This window comes from Nelumbo lutea, chromosome 1, assembly GCF_056320005.1.
Source record: "Nelumbo lutea isolate HS-2025 chromosome 1, American lotus-T2T, whole genome shotgun sequence".
Lineage (NCBI taxonomy): Eukaryota > Viridiplantae > Streptophyta > Magnoliopsida > Proteales > Nelumbonaceae > Nelumbo > Nelumbo lutea.
In genome coordinates, this window is record NC_142684.1 from 207,130,751 (window position 1) to 207,145,639 (window position 14,889).

The 14,889-nt window shown below is 41.9% G+C and overlaps 1 non-coding gene across 1 annotated transcript; it reads left to right on the forward strand.

Moving 5' to 3' along the window:
• Window positions 1-5,880: 5,880 nt before the first annotated feature.
• TRNAM-CAU (transfer RNA methionine (anticodon CAU)) lies at window positions 5,881-5,952 on the forward strand. The gene has a single exon. It is a non-coding gene; the product is annotated as a tRNA-Met (tRNA).
• Window positions 5,953-14,889: the final 8,937 nt, after the last annotated feature.

The window sequence follows — 14,889 nt, forward strand, 5'->3', positions numbered from 1 at the left end:
ATTGAAATAAATTTGAATAAATTTTCAAAATTACACAAGTACAATGAATTTTCCAAAATTTTCATAAAATTACATTTTTGAATATTAAAGACAATTTAGTGTATTTTTAGAAATTTACCATGTGGTTGATACTCAATATATCCTTTTGATCATTTCTATCATCAAATTGAATATTGGGTTTACGGGGACTATGTTTTCAAAACTGGATCAAACTAGATGGTTAGACCGAAAAAATTGAGAATCGTTTATTTGGTTAGTGAACCGTTGACTTGGCAGTTGAATCATCAACCTAGACAACAATTTTTGGCCTTTTTTGTTTTTCTAATTTTTTTATTTTTTTATCAGAGCGGGTCATTTGTTCAGACCGAATAGTCAGATGGTTCAACCTCAGAACAATTCCTTCTCCAGTTCAATTTTAAAAACCTTGAACGGGGAGTGGGTGCCTTGCCTCAAGCTTGGCTTGATGTACGGCATGGCTTGGCCCAAGGCTCTGCCCATGGACTAGCCTGACCCACGGCACAGCATAGGCCCATGCGGGCTCAGGATATGGGCTATGCCGAACTGACCCCCCAAATTATCCTAGACGAGTGAGGCATGGCCTGGGATGCCTCGTTGGACAACATGGAAATATTCGCACTTTGTGCGGGCCACATGTGGGTCATGTCGTGCCGACCTAGCATGACCCAATTTACACCTCTACTTGAACCCGCCCAATACTGGGGATGGGACTGAGAAATTCGAGGATTCTCTATCCTTGATGAGGAGTGGGGTGCCTTGCCCCTGAACTTGCCCGACATTGAGGACATGGTGGGGATGGGGTAGAGTGTCTTGACTATGGGGCAGGGAAAGGGATGGGGTGCCCAGCCCCGAACCCACCCCGTTGTCATTACTATATAATTGTTAATTATTAATGGAATTAATAAAAATGTTAGCTTTTATAATTATTTTTATTTACTTAAAGTTAATCAAAATTTTATTTAAAAATAAAAAAAAGAATAAAAAGTATTAAAATTACTACAAGTTATTAATAAAACAACTTTCATTAAAAATATTTGTTCGTATTCAATTAACAATGATTATTTTTTATAAATCAACATTAAATGAAAAATAAAATTATTACAAAAGAAATGTTATTTACTAAAACACCCCCTATCCAGTCCATTTACTTAGATGGTGTTTGGAAGCACAGGAATTTTTGGGTCCGATTTTCAAAAAAAAAATGCCCACGTTTGTTAGACCCATTTTTCACAAAAAAAAAAACACCTTCGTATGTTTGGTAGTATTTCTTCCATGAAGGCTGTGAGCAACACTATGCTGTTTGGTAAGGTGATTTTCATCACTGTTTTTCATACACGTAAGCGTCACATCATTCAACCGTTGGGGGCAAGGGTTCACCAATGCATGAAATGCCAATTTTACGATTTATTATGTGATTTGACATTTCGTGCAATGGTTGGGATGCGATTTATGATGCATGCATGTTTTTCAGAGTTTTTTCAAAAAACGCTTGGACCAAATAGTCATGTAGGCAGTTGTTTGTGGAATCGCCTACGTGGATCTGACATGTCACCATTTTTAAGAAAAACGCCCACTCTTCCAAACATCCCCTTAGTCCACTTTAAGTGAGATGGAAGTGGAAAATGACAGTTTTGACCTTAATGTACACTAAAATAAATTTACTTGAAAGAAAATAAAATTAAAATGTTGTTTTTGCCCCCAGTAAAATGTAGGCAACCACTCTATTCGGTCACTTTTGTTCTCTCTTTTGAATAAGAAAGATACGCTGTAGGCAAACCATGGTTCTCTGATTCTCTCAACTTCGTTATGCTAAAACCAAACATCGATTTTGAAATGGCGAAGACATCACAATGAGATTAAATGCAAACCAATTGTAGGTAGCAAGTAAAGGAGATTTTTTTTTCAAAATAAATAATTGATGCTGCTCAATTCGAGGTGGTGCACGAACTGAGGAGAGTAACCAAATAATCCTTGTTGATTGGGCGGTGCCGAGCTTACAAGGATGGTGCCACACTATGTATCCTGCGATCAAGAGAAGTCAGAGGCCCGAGGAATTGTCCCCGGGTAGACACTCCGACGCTCAAGTTAGTGAGAGGGCAGTGAATGGTCGGACCAAGCAATGAGGGTGCTGGTCCGAGCAAAGTAACAGTATGGATGCTAGAAGTTGGAATCCCTTACCTTGAGCATTGAGCACCTTTTTATAGCCGAGGTTTCGCTGCCTAGTCGGATTAGGCTTCCAGGGAGATCGGGATGGAGCTCTTTGTCGAGGTTACCGGGGTAGAGTCATACTCCTCGGTAGAGTTGTCTTCCCACCCCCTTGTCCACAGTTGAGCTTATCCATGGGGTGTGTAGCTGATGTGGCTGGAGGGATGAGACGGGGGACCACGATAATAACATAGCTCGGTTGAGCCAAAACGACGTGACCGAGGTATGCCGACATGGCTGGGCGATGATTGGGTGGCCACGTGTCTCTCAAGGCCAGATCAGGAATGACCCCAACACCACTCCCAGTCAGCAATGATCTCTATCACGCCTCGAAAGGCCAATCAGCGTGATCGATGACGCATGCGCGAAGCACCAGAAACCGAAGAGACGGCCCCAACATGCAACGGTTACAACCATTAATTGCGCCGATTTAACCCTCAACACCGGTCCAACCACCAACACAGATCCTGGGTGGGCCGCCCAAGAATGCCAACCCAACTAGAATGTTCAACACCGACCAGAACTGAGCCCTACGCCGGACAAGGCTACACGGCCGCGCAACAGCCCGACCGAGCATTCCCCTCCTTGATAGCAGAACTGGGGGAGTGGTTCCGGAATAGAAATTTCGGTTCTTATTCAAGTTTTGCAGCTAACGATCAGAGGATTGCGCGGATAGCGAAAGAACCAGACAATAGCTTCGAAGTTCCTTAGCTGGGCAATGAACCAGGAGAACCTTGTCCCTCGACTTCAAAATTGGGGGAGTGGGGTTGGGGTCATTGCTAAGCTAGCCCTGAGAGACACGTGGCTGCCCAATCATCGCCCAGCCATGTCGGCTTGGCTCGATTGAGCTATGTTATTATCGTGGCCCCCCATCTCGTTCGACGGATAAGCTCAACCACGGACAAGGGGGTGGGAAGATAGCTCCACCGAGGAGTAGGATTCTACCCCGGTAACCTTGGCAGAGAGCTCCATCCCAATTTCCTCGGAAGCCTAATCCGACTAGGAGATGAAACCCTGGCTATAAAAAGGTGCTCCATGCTCAAGGTAAGGGATTCCAACTTCTAGCACCCATACTGTTACTATGCTTGGACCAGCACCCTCATTGCTCGGCCTGACCATTCACCACCCTTTCACTAACTTGACCGTGAGAGTGTCTACTTGGGGACAACTCCTGGGGCCTCTGACTTCTCTTGATTGTAGGATACATAGTGCGGCACCGCCTAGTCAGCATGGATTATTTGGTTGTTCTCCTTAGTTCGTGCACCACCTCAAATTGAGCAGCATCAATAATCAAGGGCGATGCTATTAAACATTTTTCAAACTATACAATTCCAGAAGTACAAACATAAATTTATACAGTATAAATACATACAAAATACAAGGTTTTGCACTATATATTTTAGAAAAAAATAAAAAATTAAAATAAATTAATAAAATAGACAAAAATTAAAAAATTAAAAAATTTTATTTCATATGAATTTTGAAATATACAATTGTTTATATATGTAATAATAAAATTAAATAATATAATAAAATCGAATATAGTGTGCCTCCTTTTTTAATTGATTCCGAATGGAGATCAGCTTCAGACATGATTATACATCTAAATTTGGGTAATGACATACCTAACATGGTGAACGTTTAAAATTTACAAAGCCTCCCTGTTGATCCATTTCAAATTTTATTGAATTTCATGTTATTGTTCTTTTTTTATTCCTTTCGTTTCTTTTTGCACTTTTGAATAAGAGATGGACCATTTCTTGTTAAGGGGATGGAATAGAATTAGAAGATATTGGAGTTTATGGAAGAATTCCGAAGGCCCAGCATGTTTATCCAAACCATAGTTGGGCCCAGTTCAGTTCCAGATTCGGAAATAATTGGGTCAAAACTTTGTTCCACAGCCCATGCTTTTCAAAACGAGACAGGACCGGACGGTCGGATTGGAAAACTGAGAATCAGTCAGGTGATTGGTTTTGTTTCATCTCAGAACCGTTATTTTCCTAAGAATCATTGATTTGGTCAGTAAACCGCTGACCTAGGTGGTCGAACCATTCAATTGTTTGGCTAGTTTTATTTTTTTTTTTCAAAACTGGCCGTCTGTTTGATTCAAATGGTCAGACTGTTCAACCAGAAACCGGACCCCTGACTGATTCATTGTCCAATTCAGTTTTAAAAACCTTGCCACAGCCTATACGATGCTAACATATTCAATACTTTTGGAAGGATCAATCCTTATGCTTTTGTAGTCTACCCATTTGTACTATTGAAAAATTTGCACTTCAGAGCACTGTTTTCAAAACTGGACCAGCCAGATGATCAGACCGGAAAAACTGAGAACTGATCACCTGACCGGTTCCGTTTTCCTCCAAAACCACTTTTTCCCTCAAAACCGTAGATTTTGATCAGCAAACTGCTGAACCAGCTGGTTAACCATTTGAACCATTCAAATCGTCCGAACCGTTCAAACCAGTAACCGAACCTCTGACCGGTCCGTTTTTAAAAACCATGCTTGCTTCAAAGTTCAAATAAACTAAGCCAAAAGAAAATCTCTCCTTTTCATTCTATGTGAACTTTGAAACAAGTGCAAAGTGGAAACCATTGGAAAGAATGATGCTCATGCTTTGTCTCCTTTCTTTCTTCGTTTGCTACTGCATGTATGTCTAGTCCCTTTGTCGCCATGACTGTCCTCAGAAGGGCAATGCATGCAGCACCTTGTCATTTGCTAATCTCGTCCTTCAGAACCATTACAGTACTGTTTCTACTTCTACTGACTTTGCTTCTTCTTTACAGGAAACTTAGGGTCTGTTTGGTTTACAGTTAGAATTGGAGTCGGAATGAAATCTTTTAGAATCAGAATTGGAATTATCCATTACTTGATTTTTATAGTCTGTTTGGTTCAGACAGGAATAGGATTGGGAATGAAAGAATGTACAAATGAGATTTCATTTCCAAAGGAGGGACAGGAAATGGCCATTCCCTCAAATGGGGGAATGCCATTCCAGCAGAAATGCAAATGAAATTCTAATTCTACCCAACCAAATAATTAGAATTGGAATAACCCATTTCGATTTTAATTCCAAACCCCAATTCTGACAAACCAAACGGAGCCTTAATTGGCTAGATTATCTGGGTCGCGCAATTACTCCCTGGCGACTATGATTAAGTTGCAGTTCAGAACTGCTCAAATGGCTCGTCCAATGGAAACTCATGGATTCTATCGTTGGAGCTTTGGTCTCTCAGTAGGCTCCTAACAACTGTCCAGTATACTGTACCGATAATTGTTTTCAAAACCGGACCAGACCGGACAGTCAGCCGGAAAAAACCGAGAATCAGTCAGGTGACCGGTTCTGTTTTTCCTTAAAATTAGATTTTTTAAAAAAAAATGTTGATTTTGGTCAATAAATCGCTGAATTGAGTGATTAATCGTTCGAACGATTTTAACCGTTTTTAAATTTTTTTTGTCAGAATAGAATGACCGTTCGAATCGAACGGTTGAACCCAATAACCGGACCCTGACCGGTTTGGTCTTCGGATCGGTTTTAAAAACCCAGGTACCAATTGCCATTTGCTAGTCAAAATGAACACTGGTTTTGATTCATTTGGGTTTCATCTGTCGATATTTCTATTAAATAATTAGTTTTTATTAATAAATAACGAATCAGAGTGGCGCAGCGGAAGCGTGGTGGGCCCATAACCCACAGGTCCCAGGATCGAAACCTGGCTCTGATACTCAAGTTTGCAGTGGAATGTGAAAGTCATGTTTTCCAAATTTTTAACTTTGCTACCAACCAAAATCATTGGGCAGTTGGAACAGTTCAACCACACAGGTCAGCGATTTGCTAACCAAACCCAAAAATGTGCTTAATCGAACTGATCGGTTTGCTTTTGAATTGATATTTCTGAAAAAAAGAAGAATCGGTTCAATTTTTTATTAACCTAAAAAAAGATGGTTAACTAAACTGATCAATCAACCGATTAAACACTGATACCAGTTTGATTTTGGTTCAAAAAAACAAAAACCATAAAATTAGTTCTATTTTAAAAAAATTACCCATATTTAAATTAACCAAACCGTGAACACCCCTACCATTATTTATACTATAGCACAGTTTACATTGAGATTGCATAGTTATAGAATCACCTCAAGCGCAAATGGTCTGGTTCAAGCCCCACTTGGCAGTTGATGCTTGTCACCGACTATGTTAAAAAGACAATAGACGGATTGAACGTGAAATGAAGTGGAAAAATTTTGGCTGTAGCCTGGACTGTTATGGGAACCTGACATTCATAAAGTAGTCATAATGAATATGGGTAAAATAATATTTACATTCAATAATTTTTTAGTTTAAAAGGCAAATGAGGAGCTGATTTAACCTGGGTGTCATGTGTAGACGCTCCCAAAACAGTCCAGTCTGTTTTTTCAAATAGCAAAAATGATCTCAAAGGAACTTGGTTGAATGGAATTGAAATCTAATTTTTATTTTTAGTGGAATGATATTTTTTTATTTGAGGAAATGGTCATTTTCTTCTCCTCCCTTGAGAATGAAATTTCATTTTTGTGATTTCAATTCTCATTATAATTCCTGTTTAAACCAAATAGATTATAAGAATAAACCATTCCGATTCTGACTGTAAACCAAATATACACTTAATCTTGTGGATGAATTACAACTAGGGATGAGTATTTGGTTTATTCCATTCTGAATAAACCGAAATTTTAAAAACTGAAATAAAAAATTAAAACCAAACGAAAACCGAATTATAAAAAAACTGAAATTTTTTATTTAGTTTTTAGTTATTTCGGTTAAAGCTGAATTTTAATAATATACCTATATATAAATATATTATAACATATAATACTATATATTATATATAGTAATAAAAAGTTTGATTAATTCGATTAACCAAATTTTTAATTCTAAAAATCATAACCAAAGACTGAAAAAACTTAACCGAACAACCATGTAATCAGGGCGTGGCAACAGAAGCGGTTTTGAAGGAAAACAGAACCGGTCAGGTCCAGTCCGATCCGGTTTTGAAAACAGTGCTATATATAGACAGCAGAACCTCTCTAATGTTGTCTTCATTCTTTCCAATGAATGTTCAACCACTAATAGTTATTGAAAAAGTTTTAATAATAATAATATTATTATTATATTAGCAGTAGATGAACTTTGTCCCATATCGATAATAACAAAGCCTAAAAAGGATTTTCCAAACAAAGCAAAGAATAAGAGGGCACGACCTTATTTGAACAGGATCTTTTCTATACCATCAGAGCGTGCATAATAGCTGGGGGTCCATGATTTGGGTCTCTACGGCGGCAGAGGATCGTTCTCAGTCATTGATCTGATGGCTGCGGTTGTCCGTCAGACTCAACTTTTTGGCTACATTAAGAAGTATTTTTAATTGAAATTATTAATTTATATAATTTTCTGTAAATCAATTGAAGTTTTGTTTTATATCATGCTTATTTTCTCTTGACAAAACTGAGACTGGAGAAAAAATTACGTACGTATAACAAAGTTTTGAACCAACTTTTAGGGAAATTGATCTGCAACATTTCTTACCGTCGCCCTATCGGAAATTGAATGTGGATGTAAATCACTAACTGCCACGCCGTAGGGTCATTGGAATAAACTTCATTATTTTGGCATTTTAATATTTTTAACATATTTTTTGGTATTGAATCACTCGACTTTGCCTGCTAGGGTCTTATTTCAATTTTCCTTTGACATAGTAGTAGGGCTGTTCACGGGTCGGGTTGGGTCAATTTATTAATGTTTTTTCAACTGACTCGATATGGTCGGGTTACTTGGAATTGAAACTAAAACCGGCCCTGTGTTAAGTAAAACCGACCTGATCGGTTTGGGTCAGTTTCGGCTCTACTTAGTGGTGATTTAGTTGCTGTTCAAGTGTTCATTTCTGCCTCTACATTCCCAAAGGAAACCAGCATTTCCTTAATGTTTTGTGGCCTATTCATGGATCCAGTTGTAGAGGGAGCAGAGTTTGAGAGTACTATTGGCCAATTGGTGTCCACTTACACTATAGAGATGAGAGATATATAGTGTAATTAAATAGGTTGTAATTACTAAATAGGAACTAACTATTAAGTCGGTTCGGTTCAGGTCGGTTTTAATTTTCACACATGAAAACCGAAACTGAACCGAATCATCGGTTTATGATTTTTTTATAACCCAAAAACTGACCGGTGCAAAAGAAAACCCGGCTGAATCGGATTGGGTCCGTCCGGGTTGGTTGGTTTGGTCGGGTTGGGTCTTTTTATGAACAGCCCTACATAGTACAATATTTTTTCTAACAACTGCATCTCACTTGGGACTATCCATTTTAGTCTTGGTTTTTTGTTGTTTTCCATGAAATGCTTCTCCAACCACTAGGAACATATGAACAACACTAAGAATGAAGAAAAAGTGTGAAACAAGAACTTAAGTCAGTGTTTTTGTGGTCTTACCTAGGGTGTCCATGACAAACCGAAAAATAGAAATGAACCGAGAAAACCGAACCACAAAATGCGGTTAACCAAACTGATCAATTCGATTTCAGTTAGGAATTTTTGAAAAACCAAAGGACTGGTTTGGTTTTCAGTTAACCTATAAAAAAACTTACGGTTAACCAAATTGACCAGTATATATACTTATATGCATATTTTATAAATATTTTTAATATATGTCATATATTTTCTATGTATTCTATATAAATATATATTCATTATATATAAATATATACTTATATTATATTTATAATGATCTATTTACAAATATTATATATATATATATATATATATATATATTTATAATATATTATATATGATTTATTATTTATAATATATATTATAAATATAAAAAACCGAAAAACCAAAGAACCGAACCGGTCAAAAACTGAAACCAGCAGACCGGTTAATCGGTGGTACCAGTTTGGTTTTAGTTTAGCAAAATGAAAAAAAAGGTACTACCGGTTTGGTTTACAAAAAGGGAATATGGTTCGGTTAACCAAACCGTGGACACCCCTAGGCTTACTTGGGAGTGGGAAGAGAAATTTTTGTTTGTGAGAACATTGTGAAGAAAGAAGAAGGAAACATGGGCAAGTTCCCTTTTCCTCTATGTTGGTCATTGGGGAAGTTTCTTCCTCTATCACGACATTGTAATTTGCTGTAATTATTTGGCCTAACGCAAAAACCCTTGGTGATATGGCAAAATGGGAGGCGTTGCTTCTGGGAATGGCCGAGGACAACAAGGTAACTTCATCCCTAGACTCCAAAGGTAGGTCGAAGTCTTTGAGGGCTCGGAGAGGAGGCTATTGAGGCCAAGGCAAAGTGGTCTCCGAGTACGATAGAAGTCGAAGGTAGATGGCCGATCTTTGTTGGAAGACAGGAGCTCGTTAGAGGACCCCGGGTGAGAACCCGAGGCAAAGTCTCTAACGGTCAAGTTAGTACAAGGTACGAAGAGAGAGCACCAGGAGAGGATCCTAGTGGTTAGTTCTAGGCTAGAGCAATTATGACAATAGTTGTAGGATCCTCAAATCGTATCCCCTTTACCTAGAGGGGGGCACCCCTATTTATACTTGAGCAGTGTGGAGGTAGGTGGAGATGAACACTTGAGATGGGAGCCGTACGGGGGTCGTCAGTGGTTCTGGCAGGGCCATGTGATAGCGATGTGGTTGGTTCTGTACGAAGGGAGCAGGGTAATCCCAGCTGTAGCGGATCTCGTTCCCTAATTTGGCGCTTGTGGACTGGGCCTTCCAGCCTCGAATGGGCTGTGTTGTGTCACCCACATCACTTGCCCCCCACTCCCGAGGCCGAGGAGAAGAATTCGGCTTCGACCGAAAGGAGTAGTAATGGTGAGCGCCAATGGGCCCGATAGCCAAGGTGTTCCCTACAATGTCATCATTTTCTGCGGCTTTTCCCGATTCGTCTTCACGAGTCGGGCCGAGGTTGCGAGTGATCTGTGGCACTGCGTGCTCGATGCAGATTGTTCGGGCATCATCATCTAGGATGAGGACTAGAGGGAGCTGAAGGTTGTTTAGGCCGAAGACCCGTGAAGCCGGGGGGCCCGAAGAGGCCCAAGGATCCGTGCGTGAGACAACTTTCCAACTGAGCCGATGTGCGCATCCGTGAGAGTGGGTCTCTCAGACTGGCAGGTTGCTTTGGGTGGACTTCGCTGGTCCGTCTTGAGCAGCGTTTTGTCTTCCGAGGGTGAGCGCTCGGGGGTGCAACACGGCTGGATCGCAGGTGCGAAGATGCTCCTTGTCCGTTGGATCTGCGATAATCCAAACCGTTGCCAACGCATTGTTTCGTCTTTTGAGGGTGAGCGTCACAAGGTGCGTTGTGATTGGATCGTGGAGGTGGTGGCTTATTAGCCATTGGATCTTGAGAGATCTGTGCCACTCATTCTTCTTTAAATAGTGGCTTTGATGGTGGAATTCTTGTCATTTTTCCTCCAAGTGTCTTCGTTCTTCAAGTGAACTCAACTCCCAGATTTTCCAATTCTTGACACTCCGTCTTTGTTCCTTTTTCCTTGCACCTCCTTTCTAGGTAATCAACAATGTCTTTCTCGGATTTCGGACCTGAGTGCTATGAACTTCCGAATGTATTGGAAGGGAGCTCTTCTCAAACCCTTTCTCCCCTTTCCCCCCTAAGTCTTTTCGTCTTCGTGCCCCCTCAGCATGAGGTGGAGGTGCTCCAGGGTAGGGTAGCCTCTGGGGGAGCCGAACGCGTCCGCCAAGGCTATGACCCTTCCTGTGAGAGCGTCGCATCCGTGACGCCAAGGGAGGACAAGGGGTCCCCAAAAGCTAAGGGGGAGTAGGACCCGGACCCCGTCCCCATGAGGAGGGTTAAGAGTGCTGCCAGGGTGGTGGCTGAGACTGACCTTCTCATCCAGAGTTTAGAGGTTCTCTAGACTAAGATCAGGTCAAGGCCCTGACCGGGTAGTACTTCAATCCCTCATCCTACGGGGTGAGGGTGCCTGAGTTAGACGATTGGCCATGGACACCTAAGGAGGGGGGATCTGCGTTTATCAGTACTTCCTCCAATTCGATCTTCGTTTTCCCTTACATCCATTGATCTCTGACCTATTGAGGATGTATGGGATTACCCTTATCCAGCTTGCGCCCAATGCAATCGGGACCATTGTGGCAATGTTGGTGGCAGCTCGGCTCCAGGGGGTGGAGTTGACGCCGAAGCTCTTTTGAGCAATTTTTGTGCTGAGGAAACATACTTCCGAGGTGGGTGTCTTCTATTTCCAACCCCGTAAGTCCAAGCCTGCAGATAATCCCTCTTCTGTACATAATTGGAAGAGTAAGTATTTTTTTTATGTCTTGCCCGAGGGCTGGTCCTTCAAATTGGGGTGGGGAAAACCCCATTTGTCTACGGAGAAGTATGTCCCATTTTACTTACTAGTGAGGAGAGTGACGACCTCGCGCGGTTGCTCAACTTGGGAAGAGTCCGAACCCATCCCTTGGTGGAGGAGGAGATGCCATTAGTTTTCGCGGGGCTCAGCCCTGCCCCCCTCGATAGGACGAGCGGCACAATCTCATCTTTTGCTCTTGTATAGTGGTACTAACCGTTGCTTTGTTTGCAGATTTTCCGATGGACGCATGAAAGGCCATAGTGGAGCGTGTCCGTTCCATGCAGAAAGAGAGGGCGAAGACCGGTGGTTAGACCCCTCAGAGGGCCACCAAGGATGTTTCTACCCCGAGGGAGAGGGTTCTACCCCCAACGAAGGGGGGTTCAGCTTGACAAGTCCTAGCCAAAGGGACGAAGACATAGGCGCTCGCCAAGGGGGCTTCTTCTTCAGCTCTTGCTAAGGGGGCCACCTCACAAGTCACCGCGAAGGGAAGGGTCTCGTCGAGGAGGCCCAACAACGCGGGAGGAGCAAGCGCTGCAGCAGCCAGCCAAGGGGCCGAGAAAACCCACCGAGGAGGGTGAGGCAAGGAGGAAGAGAACGGTCGAGGGGCCTGTAGAGGGTCAACCACAACAGAAGACTTCTCATGCTGCGAGTTTTATGGGTGACGCCTCTGGAAGGCCGTACAGCAAGCGAATGGGGCCCTTCTCGACCCCCACGCCTCTGGAATAGCTCGCCCAGCGGTCCCACCAGATCTTTCGTCCCTAGTGAGAGGTCCACGAGGGGGACTCAGTCTGCAAAGAGGGAGTTGGCCCGGCCTTGGTGAGCAGGGCCCTGCTATCTCGGGACCGCTTTCGGATGATGGGGATGGTCCCCGAGAAGCTATATAACCAAGGATTGCAGAACCTGGTCGAGGTGATAGTCTATCCCTTCTTCTTTTCCTTTGTTCGTTTGTCTTCCTCTCTCTCTCTCCCCCCCTCTTTTTTTTGTGCTGACTGCTTTCTTCCATCACAGGTTTGCCTTCATTACGTTAGCTTTGGGGACCGGTTGAAGTTGACCCTGGCCAACATGGACAAGCTGGAGGCAAAGAAGGAGAAGCTCTAGCAGATGGCTGCCCATGTTGTGGAGAAGCTAAAGAAGACACAGGATCTCCTCACCAAGGAAGAGGTGGAGAGGACTTGGTTTGAGAGCCTTTTGTCCTTGTTCGAGTGGCGTCTTCGTCATCTGGCAGCGAGGAGGGCCTTTGAGCGAAGAAGACAACTGGTGCTGAGAAGAGGGTCCAAGAAGTGGAGAAGCAAGCCTTTGAGCTAGCTGAGGCTGCTTCTGGGGCTTATTAGATGGCATTGAGGACACCAAGTAGGCACTCCTGGCGATGCCTCCAGACTTCAATGTTGAGACTCTGTAGGTGATCCCCGATACTCCTGAAGAGGCTGCCAACTTCGCGCTCCCTCCATCTGGCAGCGAGGCTTAAGTTAGGCTTCCTCCCTTTTTCTTTCTTTTTTTGTACATGCATATGTATTCAGCCTAAGGGGCCGTGAGACTTTCTGTAAAGCCAAAGGATTACTTGAAATGAATGAAACTCAGTGGGCACTTTTTGACGTCTTGTGTGCTTGTGTTTTTGCTGCATTGCAATTCCTTGTGTTTTTTTTTTTTTTTGCGTTTTTGTTGCACTTGTGATTTTGCTTCATTTCTGAAGGGTCCTTATCCCTCCAAAGAGTATTCGCAGCGTAAGACAAGTGTAATTCCCTTTAGTTTGTTCTACTTTTCATGTTAGGAGCATAGCGAAGGGGTGGCTGAGGCGAAGCCTCCGAGGCTTAGCCGGGGCTTATCTGGCCTAACACCCTTTTAGGCATTTACATAGGCAAGGCCGAAGAGGCCTGTGATGGGGAGAGGCCGAAGTGGCATGTGGGGCTCGCCTGACTCTCTTCCCTTGTACTTAAGTAGATAATGAGCTGACCTATCGATGTAGAGTGGGGCCAAGGCTGAGCTGGGGCTCACCTAGCTTCGGCGAGGCTGAGGTGGCCTGTCGTATTAGGGGTGGCTGAGATAGAGAAGGGGCTCGCCCAGCTTTTAAAATTCATTTAATAAGAGTTGAACCCATGACCCTTTATTTCTATATATAACTTAATTACCACTAATCCACCCCTTTACTTATATTAATTAATGACTCTTTATTGTATATATTATTTTATTACACATATTTTAATAAAAATGTAAACTAAGAGACTTTAACCCTATTAATTTGCTTTAAAAATTAAGGAAATTGCCATCTATCTATCATATTTAAATGTATTACAAGTTATAAAATATATTATATAGTATTCAAGCAATATATTATATATTGCTTAAAACATATTACATATAGAGTATATATGTATGTATGTATGTATATGCCATGTCATCATGGTTCAACCTTAATTGAACCTCTTACCCGTTGATGAGGGAAAATTTGGCCCTCCATTGACATCATGACACATGGCATCTCAAAACAGTTGGATAACACCCCGACATCACCTTGAAGATGACTTGCCTTAGCCAAAATGATGGAGTCCAACCTAGTGACCTACTTGCCTCTACCGCCGACTTAGCGACCTACCTCCGCCGACTTGGCGACCTGCCTCTGTTGTCGATTTGGCGACTTGCCTCCACCACCAACCTGGAACCCTGCCTTCGCCAACCTAGTGGAAACCTAGCTGGCGACATCGTCCACAAATCGGGCACCCCAACAGGGTCGCTAGTAGCACCTCGTCCAGGGTTGACCAATGGTACATCATCAGTACCAGTCGAAGTGACCTCGACATGAGGAGCAACCTCCCTCGAGGGCTTTTCGACATAATTGAGGTCCAGGTGGCGGGGAGACATGCTCGTCGACCAATTTTTCATGCATCTCATCACTCCCGGGTCTCTCGAAAGTCAGTTCCCACACCGACCAATTTGTTACTCTAACATTTTTATAGGGAGTCAATTTTAGGGGTATTTAACACTTACAAAAACTATGTTTCTAGAAAAGCCTTAAAAAATGCGTTTTGGTTGGCCAAGGATATAGGATGTATCGTATCAGAACTTTAAAACCTTGCTAAGAAGTATTTCTAATTGAAGTTATTAATTTATTTATTTTTATAATCAAATGAGGTTTGTTTTATATCATGCATATTTTCTCTTCGTAATCAATTAATTAATGTTTTAATTTTTATTATCAATATTTTATTTTATTAATACTTATGTCTTAATTAATGATTTTAATAGTTTATTATGAAATATTAATTAATTATTAAATTGTTTTTAATTGACTAATTATTTTTAATTA